This window comes from Pristiophorus japonicus, chromosome 9 (assembly GCF_044704955.1).
Source record: "Pristiophorus japonicus isolate sPriJap1 chromosome 9, sPriJap1.hap1, whole genome shotgun sequence".
NCBI classification, from domain to species: Eukaryota; Metazoa; Chordata; class Chondrichthyes; family Pristiophoridae; genus Pristiophorus; species Pristiophorus japonicus.
In genome coordinates this window covers 36,969,783-36,991,038 of record NC_091985.1, presented here as the reverse complement: position 1 = coordinate 36,991,038, position 21,256 = coordinate 36,969,783, and the positions used below count along the sequence as shown (strand labels likewise).

Sequence of the window (21,256 nt, the reverse complement as noted above, 5' to 3'; positions counted from 1 at the left end):
GGGCTTTACTTTGTAATAGTTTAGCACAACGCAATGTGTTCTATCTAGCTTTTCTATCTGGGACCTGATTTGGATCTAGCGCCGATTGGTTGAAAAATCTCATGTAGCTAACAACTGTTGAGGACTGTTAATCAAAATCATTTTGCACATTTATTCAACTCCGTTCTAGCCACACCGACTGTTCTCAGAACATGTTGTGCAAGAGAAATAAGTCATATGTATGTTGTGTAGGTGTGAAAAGTGGGTTAATTTTATAATCTGAATTAATTTCAATAATTGGAGGTAAGATGGTGTAAGAAATCTGCGTGACGGTATCCTGATAAATATGAGGAAGTAGACAAATCCTTAATGCCCACCTCTAACTCCTTACTAAGGAAGCATCAGAGGTTTTACTTCCAGCGTGAGTCTAGGGGTTAATAAGACCCGACTCAGCTCACCGAACCATTCTATACTTAACAGTTTAGATGGAACCCTCAATAGGATACCCTGAAGCTGCTGTGTGAGTGAATTAACTGTTTCTTGTCAAATCATCAAGGAAGCCAGACCATAAGTTTTATAGAAGTGTAAAATAATACAGCATTGAGGGAGGCCATTCAGTCCATCGTGCCTGTGCCGGCTCTTTGAAAGAGCTTTCCGTTTCGTCCCACTTCCCTGCTCTTTCCCTATAGCCCTGCAAATATTTTCACTTCAAGTATTTATCCAATTCTCTTTTGCAAGTTATTATTGCGTTTGCTTCCACCACTATTTCAGGCAGTGCATTCCAGACCGTAACAACAATAACTTGTATGTATATAGCGCCTTTAACGTCCCAAGGCGCTTCACGAGTGTTATAAGGCAAAAAAAGATATTGGCACCAAGCCACACAAGGAGAAATTAGAGCATCTGACCAAAAGCTTGGTCAAAGAGGGAGGTGTTAAGGACTGCCTTAAAGGAAGAAAGAGGTGGAATTCCAGAGCTTAGGGTGCTGAAAGGCATGGCCACCAATGTTTGAGCGAATAGAATCCGGGATGCTCTGGAAGGCAGAAATCGAGGAATGCAGATATCTGGTTGGGGGGCGGGGTAGTGTGGGGCTGGAAAAGATTGCAGTGATAGGGATGGGGTGAGGTCAAGGATGGATTTGAAAACAAGGATGAGAATTTTAAAATCAAAAGTATTGCTTAACTGGGAGCCAATGTAGGTCAGCGAGCACAGGGGTGAGGGTGAAAGGAACTTGGTGTGAGTTAGGACATGGGCAGCCATGTTTTAGGTGACCTCAATATTACATGGCGTAGAATGTGGGAGGTCATCCAGGAATGCGTTGGAATAGTCAACTTACTGCGTAATTGTGTTTTCTCCTCGTGTCGCCTCTGGTTCTTTTGCCAATAACCTTAAATCTGTGCCCTCTGGTGACTGACCCTTCTTAAACTAGAAACCGTTTCTCATTGTTTACTCTATGAAATCCGTCCATGATTTTGTACCCCTCTAGCAAATCTTCCTTAAACATCTTGGCTCCAAGGAGGAAAACCCCTGTCTCTTTAATCTCTACATGTAATCGAAGTCTTTCATCCATGGTACAATTCTAGCAAATCTTCACTGCACCCACTCTAAGGCCTTGACATTCTTCGTAAAGTGTGGTGCCCAGAATTGGCCACGATATTCCAGCTGGGGTCTAATCAGCGTTTTTTTAAATAAAGGTTTAGCATAACTACCTTGCTTTTGTACTCTATGCCTCTTTATAAAGCCAAGGATCTTGTATGCCTTTGTTGAGATCCTTCTCCACTTGTCCTGCCATCTTAAAGACTTGTGTACAAACACCCCTCGATCTCTCTGTTCCTGCACCTCCTTTAGAATTGTACCCTTTAGATTATAATGCCTTTCCTCGTTCTTCTGATCAAAACGAATCACTTCATACTGCTTTATGTTAAAATTTCACCTGCCATGTGTCTGCCCATTTCACCAATCTGTCTATGTCCTCTTGACGTCTGTTACTATCTTCTTTACTATTTGCTACATTTCCGAATTTCATGTCCTCTGCAAACTTTGAAATTATGCCCTGTATACCCAAGTCCATGTCATTAATACTGCCGCCGCCGACGTTTTTCCTCTTTACTTTTATCCTAACCATTGGCTCTATTACCATCTCCTTTAATGTGACAATGGCAGCATCCTCTTTAGTGTGAAGAGCGATGCAAAGTACTCCTTTTTAGTAACACAGCCATGGCCTCAGCCTCTACAAGAAGATCTTTTTGGTCCCTAATCGGCCCCATCCTTCCTTTGACTACCCTTATGTGTTTGTAAAAGACAGTTGGGTTCCCTTTTTATTTTACCTGCTAATCTATTCTTGTGCACTAAACATTTAATTTGTCACAAATCGCTCCTTAAAGTTGGGTGCACAGATGCTTAACAGACATGAATAAATGTAATCAGAGTTACCTAGCAATTGAGTAGCAAATTATTAATGGACAAAACGAGTAGCAAGAAATTCAGTGTATCATTGTAAATCAGTACGAATGGAAGCCGAATAGTATTAACTATAACATTGACTAGAGTCTGAAGTTATAATTAGGTAAGATTACTTTGAGTAGCTCCTTCGATATCTGTCAAGTTAACAGCTTTGAATTAACCAGCATTTAAAGAATTAATAAGGCACAAAAAACACACAGGAAAAGTGGTCCAACCGTGGCTAACAAGAGAAGTTAAAGATGATAGTAGATGAAGGAAGAGGCAATAAAATGTTTAGTTGCCAAAAAGAACAGTAAGCCTGAGGATTGGAAGGATTTTAGAATTCAGCAAAGCAGGACCAAGAAGTTGATAAAGAAAGGGAAAATTGAATGAGAGTAAACTAACAAGAGACATAAAAACAGGTATGTAAAAAGAAAAAGATAAGCAAAAGTAAACATGGATCTCTTACAGGCTGAGACAGGAGAAATTATAATGGGGAATAAGGAAATAGCAGAGAAATTAAACAAATACTTTGTGTCTGTCTTCACAGATGAAGGCACAAAAAACCTCCCGGAAATAGTGGAGAACCAAGGGTCTAGCGAGAATGAGGAACTGAAAGAAACTAGTATTTGTAAAAAAAAAGTAGTATTGGACAAATTAATGCGACTGAAAGCCGATAAATCCCCTGGACCTGATTGCCTACATCCTAGGGTTTTGAAAGAGATGGCTATAGAGATAGTGGATGCATTGGTTGTCATCGTCCAACATTCCATAGATTCTAGAACGGTTTCCGCAGATTGCAAATGTAACGCCGCTGTTTAAGAAAGGAGGGTGCGAGAAAACGGGGAACTACAGGCCAGTTAGCCTAACATCAGTCACAGAGAAAATGCGAGAAACTATTATTAAGGACATGGTAACAGGGCACTTAGAAAATAATAATCGGATTGGGCAGAGTCAATATGATTTATGAAAGGGAAATCACATTTGACAAATCTGTTAAATTTTTTTGACATTGTAACAAGTTAAATAAATAAGGGCGTCCTCCTCCGTTTCGGATGCCCCCAAAAATTCATCACCATCCTCCGCCTGCTCCACGACGACATGCAGGCCGTGATCCTTATCAATGAATCCATTACAGACCCAATCCACGTCCGGACCGGGGTCAAACAGGGCTGCGTCATCGCCCCAACCCTTTTCTCAATCTTCCTCGCTGCCATGGTCCACTTCAGTCAACAAGCTCCTCGCTGGAGTGGAACTAAACTACAGAACCAGTGGGAACCTGTTCAACCTTCGTCGTCTCCAGGCCAGGTCCAAGACCACCCCAACCTCTGTTGTCAAGCTACAGTACGCGGACAACGCCTGCGTCTGCGCAAATACAGAGGCTGAACTCCACATCATAGTCAACATATTCACTGAGGCGTATGAAAACATGGGCCTTACGCTAAACATCTGTAAGACAAAGGTCCTCCACCAACCTGTCCCCGCCGCACAGCATGCCCCCCAGTTATCAAGATCCACGGTGCGGCCCTGGACAACGTGGACCATTTCCTATACCTCGGGAGCCTCTTGTCAACAAGAGCAGACATTGACGATGAGATTCAACACCGCCTCCAGTGCAGCTTTCGGCAGCCTGAGGAAAAGAGTGTTCGAAGACCAGTCCCTCAAATCTGCCACCAAGCTCATGGTAAACAGGGCTGTAGTAATACCCGCCCTCCTGTATGGTTCAGAGACATGGACGAAGTATAATAGACACCTCAAGTCGCTGGAGAAATACCACCAACGATGTCTCTACAAGATCCTGAAAATCCCCAGCATTGAAGCACTGACCACACTTGATCAGCTCCGCAGGGCAGGCCACATTGTCTGCTTGCCAGACACGAGACTCGCAAAGCAAGCGCTCTACTCGGAACTCCTTCTCGGCAAACGAGCTAGAGGTAGGCAGAGAAAACGTTAAAAGGACACCCACAAAGCCTCCCCGATCAAGTGCAACATTATCACTGCCACCGAGGAGTCCCTGGCCATAGACCGCCCTAAGTGGAGGAAGTGCATCCGGGAGGGCGCTGAGCACCTCAAGTCTCATCGTCGAGAGCACGCAGAAATCAAGCGCAGGCAGCGGAAAGAGCGTGCAGCAAACCAGTCCCACCCACCCTTTCCCTCAATGACTATCTGTCCCACCTGTGAAGGGGACTGTGGTTCTCGTATTGGAATGTTCAGCCACCTAAGGACTCATTTTTAGAGTGGAAGCAAGTCGATTACGAGGGACTGCCTATGAATGAATGAAATAAGGGGGAACCAGTGGATGTGGTGTATTTGGATTTTCAGAAGGCATTTGATAAGGTGCCACACGAGGTTATTAAACAAAGTTGAAGCTTCTGGGATTGGGGGTAATATACTAGCATGGATTGAGGATTGGTTAACTGACAGAAAACAGAGAGTAGGAATAAATGTGTCATTTTCAGGTTGCCATGCTGTAACTAGTGGGGTGCTATAAGGATCAGTGCTTTGGCCACAGCTATTCACAGTCTATATCAATGATTTGAATGATTGGACCAAATATAATATATCCAAGTTTGCTGCGGATAGATTCCCACTTAGCTTTGTAAGTTGTGAGGAGGATGCAAAGAGACTTCCAGGGTATATGGACAGGCTAAGTGAATGGGCAAGAACATGGCAAATTGAATATAATGTGGAGAAATGTGGAGTTATCCACTTTGGTGGGAAAAATAGAAAAGCGGAGTATTTTTTAAATGGAGAAAGATTGGGAAATGTTGGTGTTCAGAGACCTGGGTGTCCTTGTACATGAATCACTGAAAGTTAACATGCAGGTACAGCAAGCAATTAAGAAAGCAAATGATTTATTGGCCTTTATTACAAGAGGATTTGAGTATAACAGTAAAGACATCATATTACAAGAGTAAAGACATTGTATTGTCATTGTATGATTGCGGCCCTGGTGAGACCGCATCTGGAGTATTGTGTACAGTTTTGGTCTCCTTACCTAAAGGAAGGAGGGAGAGCAACTAAGGTTCACCAGACTGATTCCGATGAGGAGAGATTGTCCTATATTCTCTCAAATTTAGAAGAATGAAAGGTGATCTCATTGAAACATACAAAATTCTTACAGGGCTTGACTGGGTAGATGCAGGAAGGATGTTTCCTCTGCCTGGGGAGTCTAGAACCAGGGGTCACAGTCTCAGAATAAGGGGTTGGCCATTTAGGGCTGAGATGAGGAGAAACTTCTTCACTCGGTGGTGAATCTTTGGAATTCTCTACCTCAGGGCTGTGGAGGTTCAGTCGTTGAGCATATTCAAGACAGAGATCGATAGATTTTTGAATATTAAGGGAATCATGGAATATGGGGACAGTGCAGGAAAGTGGAGTTGAGGTAGAAGATCAGCCACGATCTTATTGAATGCTGGAACAGGCTCGAGGGACTGAATGGCCTACTCCTGCTCCTAATTCTTCTATTGGAACACTCTTAGCTCTGTCTGTAATGGCTAGTGTAGGCACAGTTTAGCTTCTAACTTCTGACACTCTGTCCTTAAAAGTACCTTTAGCTGGTAAGTTTACCTCTTACACATTCTCGGTGAAAATTCTCATAGAGCAATAGAGGAAATAACATTATTTTGATTAACACAGAGATGAAGAAGAGAAGGCTGCTACTTCCACCAATGACAAAGAAAAACTCTGCATGCCAGTTATCCATGTGTCAAAAGGGTTTGCACCTTTTTGTGTCGGTCATCCCCAGCAAGTCAGTACGAAAGCATTGATCTCTAGACAGGTGGACTCCACATTTACAACCTTCCCCTGCCCGCCCCGCATACCTTACCTTGCAACCTTACTTTTAACAAAGGGATCCACATAAATATGAGGGGCCGTGGCCTCTTTACGACTCAAGTGCTTTTTCTCTGGACCTGATCCAGGGTTGTTGACTTTATGACACAATTGCTCATTCTTGTTCTCGCTTCTCTGTTCAACAGCTGAACTCCACATTGTATGGGCATCCTCGGGCAGTTTACAGGTGATTTCCCTTGCGAAACCCAAAGGTAACTCTTTGGGAAATTTTACGGGGCACTGTTCCTGCTTTGTGTGTGTGAACTCTGTTGGAAAAAGATCACAAAACGCTCCACCTAATGTCTTGTTTGAGAATTTATAGATGTTGCAGGCATTAAATTAGATGGAGGTTGACCCCTGTGTTTTTCATGGCCACAAATTGTTTGTTTCCCATTGGGAGTTGGGACATTTGGTGGGGAGAGCCCAGATTGTTGCTGGGAGAAAGGGAATAATTGTGTGGCAAGTCAGCCCACACAGCTTCAGTGCATTGCTTGGCCTAGCTTCTTGACTTCTAGATAACAGCGGGCAAAAACAAATGCTCTTTGATAGTTTAAGTCTAAATGTCCCTACAAGTTTTTATTTTGTTGGGGTTAAGAAAAGTCGTTGCATAACAGTAGCTGTGTACTAATTTTAAGTTATGACCATTTTAATCTTTTGAAAGATTATTTGTTTTAGTTCCCCCTCCCTGAAAGATATACACAGTGCTAGTACAACATTAAGAACATCTCATACTTGCTGTACATTGTGTTCTTTTTCCAGTTTACAAAAGAATTTGATATAAAGTTGGGTTTCTGAGGGCCTGATGATGATGGAGAAGAGCAAATTTTTTCATTTTTGACACCTACAGTATTGCAATGTCTTATAATCTGGGGCAGCAATGTGCCTTAATGCTATCCTTGGAGAATTCTACTTCTAAAATAATTTTTCTACTTGCCCCACCAATCAGCATAATAGGTTATCTGTCTGCGTGAGATTGCTGGGGTGTGGGCAGATTATTTGCTCTTGTTTTTGACCTGGACCCATCAGATACTGATTTGAGATTATCCCAACTCATTCAGTAAGGACCCTTGCAGTTGACAGCATGAGCAGACATTCACTCCATTAGGCTGAGGTGGATTTGAACTCTGGTTCTTAATGTAAAAGGCAGTACGATTACCCTCTACTATATGTTGTCAGCCTTTGAACTGTAACTGAAACAATTCTTAGAGTCCAGTAATGTCTACAAGAATAAATAGAATGTTACAGCACAGAATAAGACCATGTGTTCCATCGTGCTTGTGCCGGCTCTTTGAAAGAGCTACCCAATTTAGTCCCACACCCAGCTTTTTCCCAATAACCCTGCAAATTAGTCCTCTTTAATACATGTCGAGTTGACGTTTGAAAGTTACAATGGAATCTGATTCCGCCACACTCTCTCTTAGGTAGTGTGTTCCAGATCTTTAAAAACCCTCTGTGAAGGAACTTCTCATTTAACCTCAAGTTCTTTTGCCAATTATTTTAAATCTATGACCTCTGGTTACCAGCTCACTTGCCAAAGGAAATAGCTTCTCCCTCCTTGCTCTATCCAACCCCCTTATAATTTTGAATACCCCTTAACCTTCTCTGCTCTAAGGAGAGCAGTCCCAGTTTCTCCAATCACGCCACAGAACTGAACTCCCTTATCCCTGGTGGTATCCTGGTAAACCTCCTCTACCCTCTTTTGTTCAGAAGCCTTCTGTTTCAACTTATTAATGACCTGTTCTTATTATTAATTTTTTCTCAATTTCTATTCTGCCCAAAAATGGAAGTGACTCAGTGGTATAAAGCATTGGACGTAAATGTGACCAATCGCAGCATTATAGGTCATTAGTTTGTGACCTGTATTTCTCCATATGGAGAGTTTGCAATCAGAGAGAGAGAGAGAGAGAGAGAGAGCGAGGAGAAGCAGGGAAAAGTGCAGACTGAATGCTTTCTCAGTGGAAGTGAAGAGAAATTCATGGGCAATTCATCCTGAGTTGTACTTAATTGGCTGAAAAACACTTTGAGACGTCCTAAGGTTGTGAAAGTCACTTTATAAATGCAAGTTCTTTCTTACTGGCACACCCAATTTCACTGCTGGAGGTCTGTCTGCATACCTTCTCAGCTGTAGGATATCATATTGTAGAGGCAAGGAAATTAAAAGCCATAAGAATGTGCAAGATTGACCGGGTCTATGCTCTACGGAGCATTTTTGTTTAAAGTTGTATAAATGTGTGTTTGTATTGCAACATCTATGGGCAACGATGCTGATGTAAAGAAATAACTTACATTTATATAACACCTTTTCTATCCTCAGGTTGACCCAATGCCCATCACAGCTAATTAATTCCTTTTAAAGTTTAGTCACTGCTTTGCAGAAAGATGCCGTGGCCAATTTGCGCACAGCAAAGACCCACAAAACTACAAATGACAAATGACCAGTTTATCTGTGTTGGCAATATTCATTGAAGGACGAATGTTGTTCAGGACAGTGGGTGAGCACCCTGTTCTGCTTTGAAGTACCATGCAGTCTTTTACATCCACCTAAACTTGACATATGGAGACCTTTTTGGGGGGTGGGGTGCAGGGTGGGGGAAATTGCAAATGTAAATTTGCATGTTGTAAAATGCATTCCTATTTCATCCGCAGCTAATTTTACCATTGAATTTTCAGGGCTGAGACAGGGCTACCCTCTGTGCTATTAGCGGCGGATAAATTCTTAAATCAGCCAATAGCAGCACTGAGGCAGTGCTTTCCTGTGAAATTCACACTGATGTAACCAGCTGGGGTAAAATAGGAGCAGCTTGCACCACAAGTGCGGGTGGTGGGTGGGGCGAGGTGCGAGAGCAGGGCCAGGAAAGTGACAGCAAGGGTAGTGGTGGTACTGGGTAAGAGACAGAAGGGAGGACAGGGTCAGGAAAGAATGAGGGTGGGGTCAGGAAAGCGCATAGTGAGAGAAAACCACAAAGGGAGCATCACAGACACATCGGGACAGAGAACCACAGGCATGTCGGAAGTGGGGGGAAAGTGGGGGGAAAGTGGGGTTAGTCGGGGTGAGAGAGAGAGAGAGAGAACTGCAGGCACAGGAATAGAGAGAATGTACATTGTAAATGACCAAACCCACTTTATTCCAGTCATAAATTGATTTATGAGCTGTATGTCAAGATGGGATTTCAAGATAAATCATGTTTGCTTCATGATACAGCAGGCGGTGAAGAAGGCAAATGGTATGTTGGCCTTCATAGCTAGTGTATTGAATATAGGAGCAGAGAGGTCTTACTGCAGTTGTACAGGGCCTTAGTGAGGCCTCGCCTGGAATATTGTGTTCAGTTTTGGTCTCCTAATCTGAGGAAGGACGTTCTTGCTATTGAGGGAGTGCAGTGAAGGTTCACCCGACTGATTCCCGGGATGGCAGGACTGACATATGAGAAGAGACTGGATCGACTGGGCCTTTATTCATTAGAGTTGAGAAGGATGAGAGGGGATCTCATAGAAACATATAAAATTCTGATGGGACTGGACAGGTTAGATGCAGGAAGATTGTTCCTGATGTTGGGGCAGTGCTGAACCCAGGGGACACAGTTTAAGGATAAGGGATAAGCCATTTAGTATCGAAATGAGGAGAAACTTCTTCACTCAGAGTTGTTAACCTGTGGAACTCTCTACCGTAGAGAGTTGTTGATGCCAGTTCATTGGATATATTCAAGAGGGAGTTAGATATGGCCCTTATGGCTAAAGGGATCAAGGGGTATGGAGAGAAAGCAGCAAAGGGGTACTCGGGTGAATGATCAGCCATGATCTTATTGAATGGTGGTGCAGGCTCAAAGGGCCGAATGGCCTACTCCTGCACCTATTTTCTGTGTTTCTATGAAGTTCTGATTTTTTTTTCCCCCACACACACCCTGGGGACGGGGTGGCTGATCATGATAAGTTTCCTTGAGGGACCTGGAGGTAGTATTCTGGCCCATACCGTCTCCCTTTCGCTGCTGGGTTTCTTGAGCCTTGGGAAACTCGACCCGCAGCCATTAAATTCAAAATCTGAGGCAGCAGTCTCATTTAAATATTATAATTATAGATCCGCCTCTCCAGAGTGGGTTACTCAGCCGACCCCCAAACCCCAAACCCACTGCAGTTAAACAAGAAGTGGGTGTGTTCGCACTTTTACAAATTCAACCCCACCCCCCGGTCACTGTTTTAACCGGAGAGAGGGGGTTAAAATTAACCCCCAATCCCTACGTGTTTTTTGCTTTATATATGAATAACTCATGCCTGGAAGATTCAGTAAGCTTGTCACATTACTTATCTATCCCTCAATATTTATCCCTTAATCAACATAACATAAAGCAGATTATCTGGTCATTATCACATTGCTGTTTTGTAGGAGCTTGCTGTGCGCAAATTGGCTGCAGCATTTCCCACGTTATAACAGTGACTACGGCCCCAAGTTTCGTCCCACGGCGAAAACGGCGCACCTCCGAGCTGGGCTCCTATTTTTCGTGCCGAAAACTGCGCTTAAAAAAAAAAAAGTCCGAGCTCGATGTCTGCTTGGCGCGCTCTTCGCAGCAGGGGGCGGAGCCTAACACTCGCGCCGATTTTCTAAGTAGCAGGGCCGGGTACAATTTCAATTAGCCTTCGTGGTGCCGGCAACCCTGCGCGTGCGAGTTGGAGCGTGCGCGCATGCGCAGTCTCACACAAACATTGGCACTCGGCCATTTTTAAAAGGACTGCAGAAAAAGTGAAGATTTGTTTCTTGGACCCACTGACGCCGCCCCATAAGCATGGCCGAATGGCCTAAAGAATCTTAATCAGCTGCGTGTGTCCTGTGTTCTTTCTTCGGCTCCCGGCCAGCCACTGACGCCGCTGCAATCTCATGGCCGAATGGCCTCAAGTCCGTTCGGGTGCTGCATCTTCGTGGGGAATGAAGGCCTGCCTCAAGCACCGTTGCTCAGCTCGAAGGCTGCTTCCCGCCTACCGCTGCCATCGAGACACTGGCGCCACACCCCTGCCTGTCTCCAACATGAAAGGCCTGCCTGAAGCACAGCAGCTCGAATCTGCTGCTGTTTCACACAGGTAGGAAGATGGTTTATTTAATATTTTCTTTGCTTATACATTTTTATTCAGGTTTGATTTATTTGTATAATATTTGTATAAGTATAACTAAGGATTGATTGTAGAATTTAATGACATCCCTTCCCCCCCCCCACCTCGTTCCCTACGCTTGATTTTCTAAAGTGTAGACAAGGTTTTTTCGAGTGTACAAAAATCTTCACTTACTCCATTCTAAGTTAGTTTGGAGTAAGTTTTCACTGCCAAAACTTTGAAAACAGGCATAAGTGGCCGGACATGCTCCCTTTTGGAAAAAAAAATTCTGTTCCAAAGTGAAACTGTTCTAACTGACTAGAACTGGAGCAAACTAAATGGCGAGAATTCTGATTTCTAAGATACTCCGTTCTACACCAGTTGCTCCTAAAAAGTCAGGAGCAAATCATGGCGAAACTTGGGGCCTACATTTCAAAAGTACTTAATTGGCTGTAAAGCATTTTGAGACATCTGGTAGTCGTGAAAGGCGCTACATAATTGTAATTCTTCTACCAGCAAATATTGTAGTCATTTGAATTTTTTATTTGAGAGATTCACGGATGCAGATCAAGTTGCGCTTTAAGAAAAATTCGTTGATTTTTATTTAAAAAATTGGTTTAATAACCCGTTTTAATTGCAAAAAGGTAGAGGACTATGATATGATGGCAATATATTCATTTCAGTAAAGATATAGTTTTGTACTGTGCCAAAGCTTAAGCTGGTCCTTGTGCTGTTTTGTTGTAAAGGCTGGTGAATCAGCAGGAATATTAACTGTGTTTTAATAAGTGTTTACATGGCTTGCTTTTAGTTGCCCTGAAATGAGTTGACAGAAGAGTCATTAAAAGCTTTCAGAATGTACTTGGGAATATTACAGTGCTGAATTTTGTAGCACACTGGAGTATTTACATAGCTGGTAAAAGTATTTCTCTTGTAGCACGTCAACCAGACACAGCAGTGTTGCTAAGCAAAGTAGATGTAAATTGTTTCCATTGTGTTTTATCAGAGTAAGTGCTTATAGTGAGCAGCCTGAACATTGACTTGCATGTAAATCTAATAAATAAATAAATTGTGTGTGGATTATAGGATATAACTTTGTTCATTGAGTTTGGAAGAGTTTCATATTTTTTTGAGCGATACTTGACCCAAAATGCCTCATTCCAGGCCATGCTACATATCCAATGTATGAAATGCTAAAGTATTTTTAAATATAATGGAAGTTCATCGGTATTTTTAATTTGATGTCATTATCATAGGCAGTCCCTCGAAATCAAGGAAGACTTGCTTTCACTCCATAAATGAGTTCTTAGGTGACTGAACAGTCCAATACGGGAATTACAGTCTCCGTCACAGGTGGGACAGACAGTCGTTGAAGGAAAGGGTGGGTGGGGAGTCTGGTTTGCCGCACTCTCCCTCCGCTGCCTGCGCTTGCTTTCTGCATGCTCTCTGCATAGGATAGAACAGTCTGGCATAAATATTCTATTGTGTCCATCAAGTAATTATTTTCAAGCTGTCAGAGATGCCACAATTTTAAAAACAAATCATCCATAGTTGCTCGAGTGTAAAATGGGTATATTTCACAAATTTGGCAGTTTTGAGGCTCGGGGGAAGTCTGATGGTTAAATATGGCAACTGTTGTACTGAAAGGGAATATGGGGAGCGGGCAGGTAAGTGGAGCTGATTCCATGATCGGATCAGCCATGATCGTATTAAATGGCAGAGCAGGCTCGAGGGGCCATATGGCCTACCCCTGCTCCTATTTCTTATGTTATGAAAGGCTTTGTTGGTTCTTGGCTCATCTGTTGGATGAAGTATTGAAATGCTTTCATATATATTAATAATTACCTTTTTTGGGGGGAGGGTGGAAGTGTATCTTGCTTCTATTGTAGCCATGACCAAACTTCTTGCATACACTGGAACTAATAAACTCTTGTCTCTCGTAATCTTTCCTTGGTTTCTACGTGTCGAGTGCTGAACAGAGCTGGATTAACATTTAAAGAATGAAGACATCTAATTATTCCCCCCTTTTTAATTCTAATCTTCCCAAAGTAACATTAGTCTTTCATGTTTTAATTATTGTAATCAGGCCCCAGGAGAATGATGCTCAAACAATCTCTGTGCACTGCTTTCCCTAATTTACATTGGGATCTAGCCGGCTCTAGCATGAGACTGAAACACATTTTTCTGCCAGTGGATGAGCAATGCTGCTCTCTAACTGAAGGAAACATTATATTTTGTTGGTGCACACAGCAGAATGTGGGCCTGCACATTTGCATGTTCCCTCATTTGTAATTTGGTGAAACTATTGACCTGGTGTTTCCGCCTGATTTCTGATAACAGCTTAATCTGGGCGGAATCAAATCAACGAGCCCAAAAGGTTGAGGAATATTAAGCATAAGGGAGATGTGCCCATTAATACCTTGCACTTGGGTATCTCTGATCTTTTCCACTAGTTCAACAATCCCCGCCCACAAAACTGGCCACGCCCCAGGTCAGAAAGGCGGGTTTCCGCTGATTGTGCTCGTTCGGAGGAGGGAGAGGGGTTTCATCACTGTGTGCCCAGATTCTCCGGTGCACAGGCACCTGTTGTCTTGTCAATCCAGCGTGAATCACCTGACCAGTAGTCAATTGAAGCCAGTGACCCAGGCCCGTCTGCTATTGCGGCAGTTAGTTAAAAAGTAAGACCAAGAACATTAAATCAGTCAATTGATCTGTCCTGCCGCTGCAGAAATATCAAAAGACCCGTGACCAGCAGTCAGTTGAAATCATTGACCAGGTCTATCCTGCCCTGCTGTAGAAATATAATTTTTTTTTTTAATGTTGTTTTTCTTGCCTTTTATACTACCCCACCTTAGAGACTTGAGGCCCAATTGGCCCTGTTCCAGCCACAAGTCGATTTAAGTTTGAAGATTTTGAATTTGGACTTATGCTAATTATTTATTTTTCCGTTCATCGTATGTGGGCATCGCTGGCAAGGCCAGCATTTATTGCCCATCCCTAATTGCTCTTCAGAAGATGGTGGATTCTTGAACCGCTGCAGTCCGTGTGGTGAAGGTAGTCCCACAGTGCTGTTGGGGAGGGAGTTCCAGGATTTTGAGCCAGTGACGATGAAGGAACGGTGATATACTTCCCAGTCAGGGTGGTGTGTGACTTGGAGGGGAACTTGAGGTGGTGGTGTTCCCATGTGCCTGCTGCCCTTATCTTTCTAGGTGGTAGGTTTGGTAGGTGCTGCTGAAGAAGCCTTGGCGAGTTATTGCATTACATCTTGTAGGTGGTACTCACCAGCCACGATGTGCCGGTGGTGGAGGGAGTGAATGTTGAAGGTGGTGGATGGGGTGCCAATCAAGCGAGTGCTTTGTCCTGGATTCTGTCGAGCCTCTTGAGTGTTGGAGCTGCTCTCATCCAGGCAAGTGAAGAGTATTCCATCACACTCCCGACTTGTGCCTTGTCGATGGTGGAAAGACTTTGGGGAGTTGGGAGGTGAGACACTCGCTGCAGAATACCCAGCCTCACAACTGTTCTTCAATGTTCTTCTCGATCTTCCTAGCTGCAATGCTCCATCTCACTCTCAATAAGTTCCCCGCTGGATTGAAACTAATCTATAGAACCAATGGGAACCAGTTCAAACTTTGTTGCCTCTAGGCTAGATCCAACGTAATCCCATCCTCTGTCATCGAACTACAGTACGTGGACGATGCTTGCGTCTGCGCACATTCAAAGGCCGAACTCCAAGCCATTGTCAACATCTTCACCGAGGCATACGAAAGCATACGCCTTACATCAAACATCCATAAGACAAACGTCCTCTACCAGCCTGACCCCACCACACAGCACTGCGCCCCCCCCCCACCGGTCATCCCCACCACACAGCACTGCGCCCCCCCCCCACCGGTCATCCCCACCACACAGCACTGCGCCCCCCCCCCCTCCCCCCCACCGGTCATCAAAATCCATGGCATGGCCTTGGACAACATGGACCATTTTCCATACCTTGGGAGCCTACTATCAGCAAGGGCAGACATCGGCGATGAGTTCCAACACCGCCTCCTGTGTGCCAACGCAGCCTTCAGTTGCCTAAGGAAGAGAGTGTTTGAAGACCAGGGCCCCTAATCTGGCAGTAAGCTTATGGTCTACACGGCAGTAGTGATACCTGCCCTCCTGTATGGCTCAGAGACATGGGCACCTCCTGTATGGCTCAGAGACATGAGACATAAACAGTAGACACCTCAAATCGCTGGAGAAATACCACCAACAATGTCTCCACAATATCCTGCAAATTCCCTGGGAGGACAGACGTACCAACATCAGTGTTCTCGATCAGGCCACTATTCCCAACATCGAAGCACTGACCACACTCGACTAGCTCCATTGGGCGGGCTACATTGTCCGCATGCTCGACACAAGACTCCCAAAGCAAGCGCTCTACTCGAAACTCCTACATGGCAAGTGAGCCCCAGGTGGGCAGAGAAAACGTTTCAAGGACCGCCTCAAAGCTTCCTTGACAAAGTGCAACATCCCCACCAGCACCTGGGGATCTCTGGCCCTAAGTGGAGGAAGAGCATCCAGGAGGGCACTGAGCACCTCGAGTCTCGTCGCTGAGAGCATGCAGAAAGCAAGCGCAGACAGCGGAAGGAGCATGCAGAAAACCAGACTCCCCACCCACCCTTTCCCACCTGTGACAGAAACTGTAATTCTCATATTGGACTGTACAGTCACCTGAGAACTCGCTTTTAGCGTGGAAGCAAGTTTTCCTCGATTTTGAGGGACTGCCTATGATGATGATGATGATGATGATTTATGTGGTTGGTCCAGTTAAGTTTCTGGTCAATGGTGACCACCAGGATGTTGATGGAGGATTCAGCGATGGTAATGTCGAAGGGGTGGTGGTTAGACTCTTGCTTGTTGGAGATGGTCATTGCTTGGCACTTCTGTGGTGCGAATGTTACTTGCCAGTCATCAGCCCAAGCCTGAATGTGATCCAAGTCTTGCTGCATGCAGGCATGGACTGCTTCATTATCTGAGGAGTTGTGAATGGCACTGAATACTGTGCAGTCTTCAGCGAACATCCCCACTTCTGACCTTATGATGGAGGGAAGATCATTGATGAAGCAGCTGAAGGTGCTTGGGCCTAGGACACTGCCCTGAAGAACTCCTGCAGCGATGTCCTGGGGCTGGGATGATTGACCTCCAACCACCACAACCATCTTCCTTTTTTGCTAGGTATGACTTCAACCATTGGAGAACTTTCTCCCTCCTCCTCATTCACCAGTTTTACTGGGGCTCCTTGAGGCCACACTTGGTCAAGTGCATGGAAACATCACCTCAACAAAACTGGCACGATGTCCAGAGCATTCTGGGTGCATTTTTGCCGCTTGTGCCCCTAGCAGACAGTCCAGGCCATTCTGTTTTGTGCTGTACATCCATTTCTTTTCACCAAAATAAAATAGTGGGTGGGGAAGGGTAGCAGGCCTGGAAAAACACCGTCGTATTTGATACGCTCATAATAAATGATGAAACTGAGTACTGTGAACAATGTGTAAGTGTGACCTCAGCTCCTTTAATAAGACTCCAGAGTGCAGGTACCTCGTGGGTGGCCTGCTTATATATAGTGCTCCCAAAGGATGCTGGGATCCCTTGGCACTTCAACAGGTAGGCCCTCTGGTGGTGGTGTGATACAGATTATAAAGGGTTAAATACATAACATCACTCCCTCGTAAAGTTAATAGTACACTTATTTACAGGGTGAGACGATCTGGGGCTTTTCGCTCCCTTGTCGATCGTCTTGGTACAAATGCGGGTGTGAGTGAGTTGGTTAGTTCTTCACTGGGCTGCTGGATACCCGGCCTTGCCGGGCTGCTGGGGATGTTGAGTTCAGCTTCGTGGTCAACCGTGATGTTGGTTGCCGTGTGTGTGTGTGTGTGTGTGTGTGTGTGTGTGTGTGTGTGTTGGAGGGTCAAAGTTGGTGGTGTCTTCAGGTTATTCGTAGCTGTTGGTGAACCGCAATTTGATTTGGTCCAAATGTTTTGAGTGTTAGTCCATTGGCCCAATTTGACCTGAAACACCCTACTCCCCTCTTTGGCTATGACCATGCTAGTGAGCCATTTGGGACCATGTCCATAATTGAGTACAAATACAGGATCATTGACCTCATTGCGTGAAAAATTTGCGCAGTTATGGTACATGATGCCGCCTGCCCTTCACGTGATCATAAAGATCATGGTGGACAAGGGAGACCCTTTTGAGCGCCCTTTTCATGAGCAGCTCGGCTGGGGGAACCCCGGTGAGTGAGTGGGGTCTGGTGCGGTAGCTGAGCAGCACTTGGGACAGTTGGGTCTGCAGGGAACCTTCCAACATAGGTTTCAAGCTTTGCTTGATGGTCTGAACTGCCCATTCTGCCTGGCCATTGGATGCGGGCTTGAATGGGGCAGATGTGACGTGCTTGATCCCATTGCGGGTCATGAATTCCTTGAATTCAGCACTGGTGAAACATGGCCCATTGTTGCTGACTAGGCCATGCGTGGCAAACATGGCTCATAGGCTATCGATGATGGCCGTGGATATGCTTACAGACATTATTGCGCATTCAATTCATTTTGAATAAGCATCCATGATAACCAAGAACATTTTGCTTAGAAATGGGCCCACATAGTCCACATGGATCCTTGACCACGGTTTGGAGGGCCACGACCACCCACTTAGCGGTGCCTCTCTGGATGCATTGCTCAGCTGAGAGCAAGTGTTGCACTGGCGCACGCATGACTCTAAATCTGAGTCGATGCCGGGCCACCACACATGGGATCTGGCTATGGCTTTCATCATTACAATGCTTGGGTGGGTGCTGTGTAGCTCACAAATGAATGTTTCTCTGCCTTTCTTGGGCAAGACCACGCGATTACCCCACAATAGACAGTCCGCCTGCAAGGATATTTCGTCTTTGCGCCTGTGGAACGGCTTAGTTGCCTCCTGCATCTCTGCTGGACCAGCTCCCATGGAGGACACAGTTTTTTACCAAGGACAGTAAAGGATCCTGGCTGGTCCAGGTCCTGATCTGGCAAGCCGTAACGGGTGACTTCATTTTCAAATGCAGCCATTACCATGAGCAAATCCGCAGGCTGTGCTATTTCCACCCCGGTGGTGGGCAATGGTAGTGGACTGAGAGCATCAGCGCATTTCTCTGTGCCCAGTCTGTGGCAGATTACATAGTTATATGCCGACAACGTGAGCACCCATCTTGATGCGGGCAGAGGCATTGGTGTTAAACCCTTTGCTCTCCGAGAACAGCGATATGAGCGGCTTGTGGTCAGTTTCAAGTTCAAACTTGAGGCCAAACAAGTACTGGTGCATTTTTTTCACCCCGTAAACGCCTCTTTTTCAATCATGCTGTAGGCCCTTTCGGCCTTGGACAAACTCCTGGACACATAAGCGACCGGTTGCAAAATTCCCGATTCATTAGCCTGTTGTAATACCCGACCCCGTATGACGACTCATCACAAGCTAGCACTAATCGTTTACAAGGGTTATACAGGACAAGCAGTTTGTTTGAACCCAACAGATTACTGGCTTTCTCAAAGGCAGCCTCTTGTGAATTCCCCCATACCCAGTCGTCCCCCTTGCGCAGTAGCACATGTAGGGGTTCTAGTAGGGTGCTTAACCCGGGTAGAAAATTACCGAAATAGTTAAGAAGTCCCAGGAACGACCGCAGCTCTGTCACGTTCTGTGGTCTCGGCGCGTTCTTGATGGCCTCAGTCTTGGCGTCGGTGGGTCTGATGCCTTCTGCTGCGATTCTTCTTGCGAAGATTCTGCCAGCTCCTGCGTCATGTAGGCCGAGGTCAGGTCCAACTTGGTGAATGTCTTCCCTTAAGCCAGGGTCGCAAATAGGTCGTCTGCCTTGGGTAGCGGGTATTACTGGTCCTGTTGCGAAAAACGGTTAATCGTTACTTTATAGTCCCCACAATTCTGACCTTTAAGTACCGGGACAATCAGACTGGCCCACTCGTTGAATTCCACCTCGGATTGCCTTCTTGCTGCAGCCTGTCCAGCTCAATTTCCACTTTCTAACGCATCATGTATGGTACCGCCCGTGCCTTGTGGTGGATGGGTTGCGTACCGGGAACCAAATGGATTTGCACTTTCGCCCCCGGGAAGCTTGCAATGCCTGGCTCAAACAACGATGGGAATCTGCTCAGAACCTGGGCACAAGAGGCATCGTCAACGGACGAAAGCGCTCGGATGTCGTCCCAGTTCCAGTGGATTTTTCCCAGCCAGCTTCTGCCAAACAGTGTGGGGCCATCCTCAGCCACAATCCACAGTGGGAGTTCGTGCACTGCTCCATCATAGGAGACTTTGACTTCTGCATTGCCAATTACAGGGATTAGTTCCTTGGTATAAGTTCTTAGTTTGGTGTGAATGGGGCTCCTGAACCAGCGTACACAATCCTTCATAAGATTTAGTTGTTGGTTTCACCGGAACTAGAAGATTCTTCATGAGGCCATAGGTTGTTGCCCCACAGACAGTAAGGAGGATCGCAGCGTTCCCGTCCCCTTCTAGCTCATTGGCCATGAAGTATTGGTCGACTCTCTCTACGAACGCCTCCCAATCGTCCCCTTCTGAGAACTTCTCCAGGATGCTGACTATTCTTTGCATTTTGGCGTGTTTGTTATCTCGTCGCCAATTGATACGCTCATAATAATAATACAGGATGAAACTGAGTACTGTGAACAATGAGTAAGTGTGACTTTAGCTCCTTTTAATAAGACTCCAGAGTGCAGGTACCTTGTGGGTGGCCTGCTTATATACAGTGCTCCCAAGGGATGCTGGGATCCCTTGGGACTCCAACAGGTAGGCCCTCTGGTGATGGTGTGATACAGGTTGTAAAGGGTTAAATACATAACAATATTGTTATTATCATGGCCTGGAATTTGCAGTCAGTGGCGAAGCGACGCTGATCGCAGCTGACCTTGAAGAAACCTGTCCACAAAGATCCTGCCATCTCTGAGGCAAAAACTTTAGCTTTCTTGATCTTAATTTGATTGTAACACTGTCTAAAGAGGATCTCCAGTGCGCAGCAGTACTCAGTTATCAAGCTGTCTAAGCAACCAGTCACATTGACGCAAATTCTCTCAGACAGCAAACCAAGTGATAAAAAGCAGCTTTTATCAATTCAGTTTTACATTTTTTTTTACAGAGAGCAAAATAAAGATTGGGACATAGACATAGGGTTGAGATAGAAGCTGAAATATCAGAAACAAACTTTAAAAAAAAAAAAATTTAATTAAAAAATTGAATCATTTTTTATCATAATGGAGAAATTTGACATTCCACAAATATAAAATTAGTTTTTCAGGGCCATATTGGTTGTTCAGCCAATACAAGGTTAAAACCCAAGTTACATATCTTTCAACCTGTTGCACCTCTTTTAACAAGGCCTAATTTTTTCTTGGGTGTTTAATAGTGGCGAGTAGAAAAGGGGAAAGTTTTGTCAGTTGGTGATTTTACTGATTGCCGGCTATGAGGAGTTCCACAGCACAACCTATGGTGGAGCAGGGAATGACTGACTGCAACTTCCGGATTCTCTGTTTATCTGCGCATGCGCCAAATCCTGAAGTTACGGTCAGTTTCAGAAGAGTAATGATGGCGAACGCTGACAGTTTCATCATCATTACCACCACAACATCTGGGCCATTTGTTTTACTGCCTTCAAGTTCTCCTGATTGTGGTAATTGAGATTTTGGTTACAGTTCCAATTAAATATTTTTTTTAAACAGAGGAGCAGTGATTGCAGGTGAATTAGAAATCCTCTACAAAATGTCCAAGCCATTTGTACTGCAAAGTAGATTGTCCTGAAAATATGAAATGGTTCATCTTGGTAACAATGGTTTAGCACTGGTATTTATTTCCCATTAGTAGGGTATTGTAAGGGAGTTTTGAC

The 21,256-nt window shown here is 44.8% G+C and overlaps 1 protein-coding gene across 2 annotated transcripts in view; it reads left to right on the top strand.

Moving 5' to 3' along the window:
- prkd3 (protein kinase D3) overlaps nucleotides 1-21,256 on the top strand; it is a 488,274-nt gene that overhangs the window by 15,187 nt on the left and 451,831 nt on the right. The window lies entirely within an intron of this gene.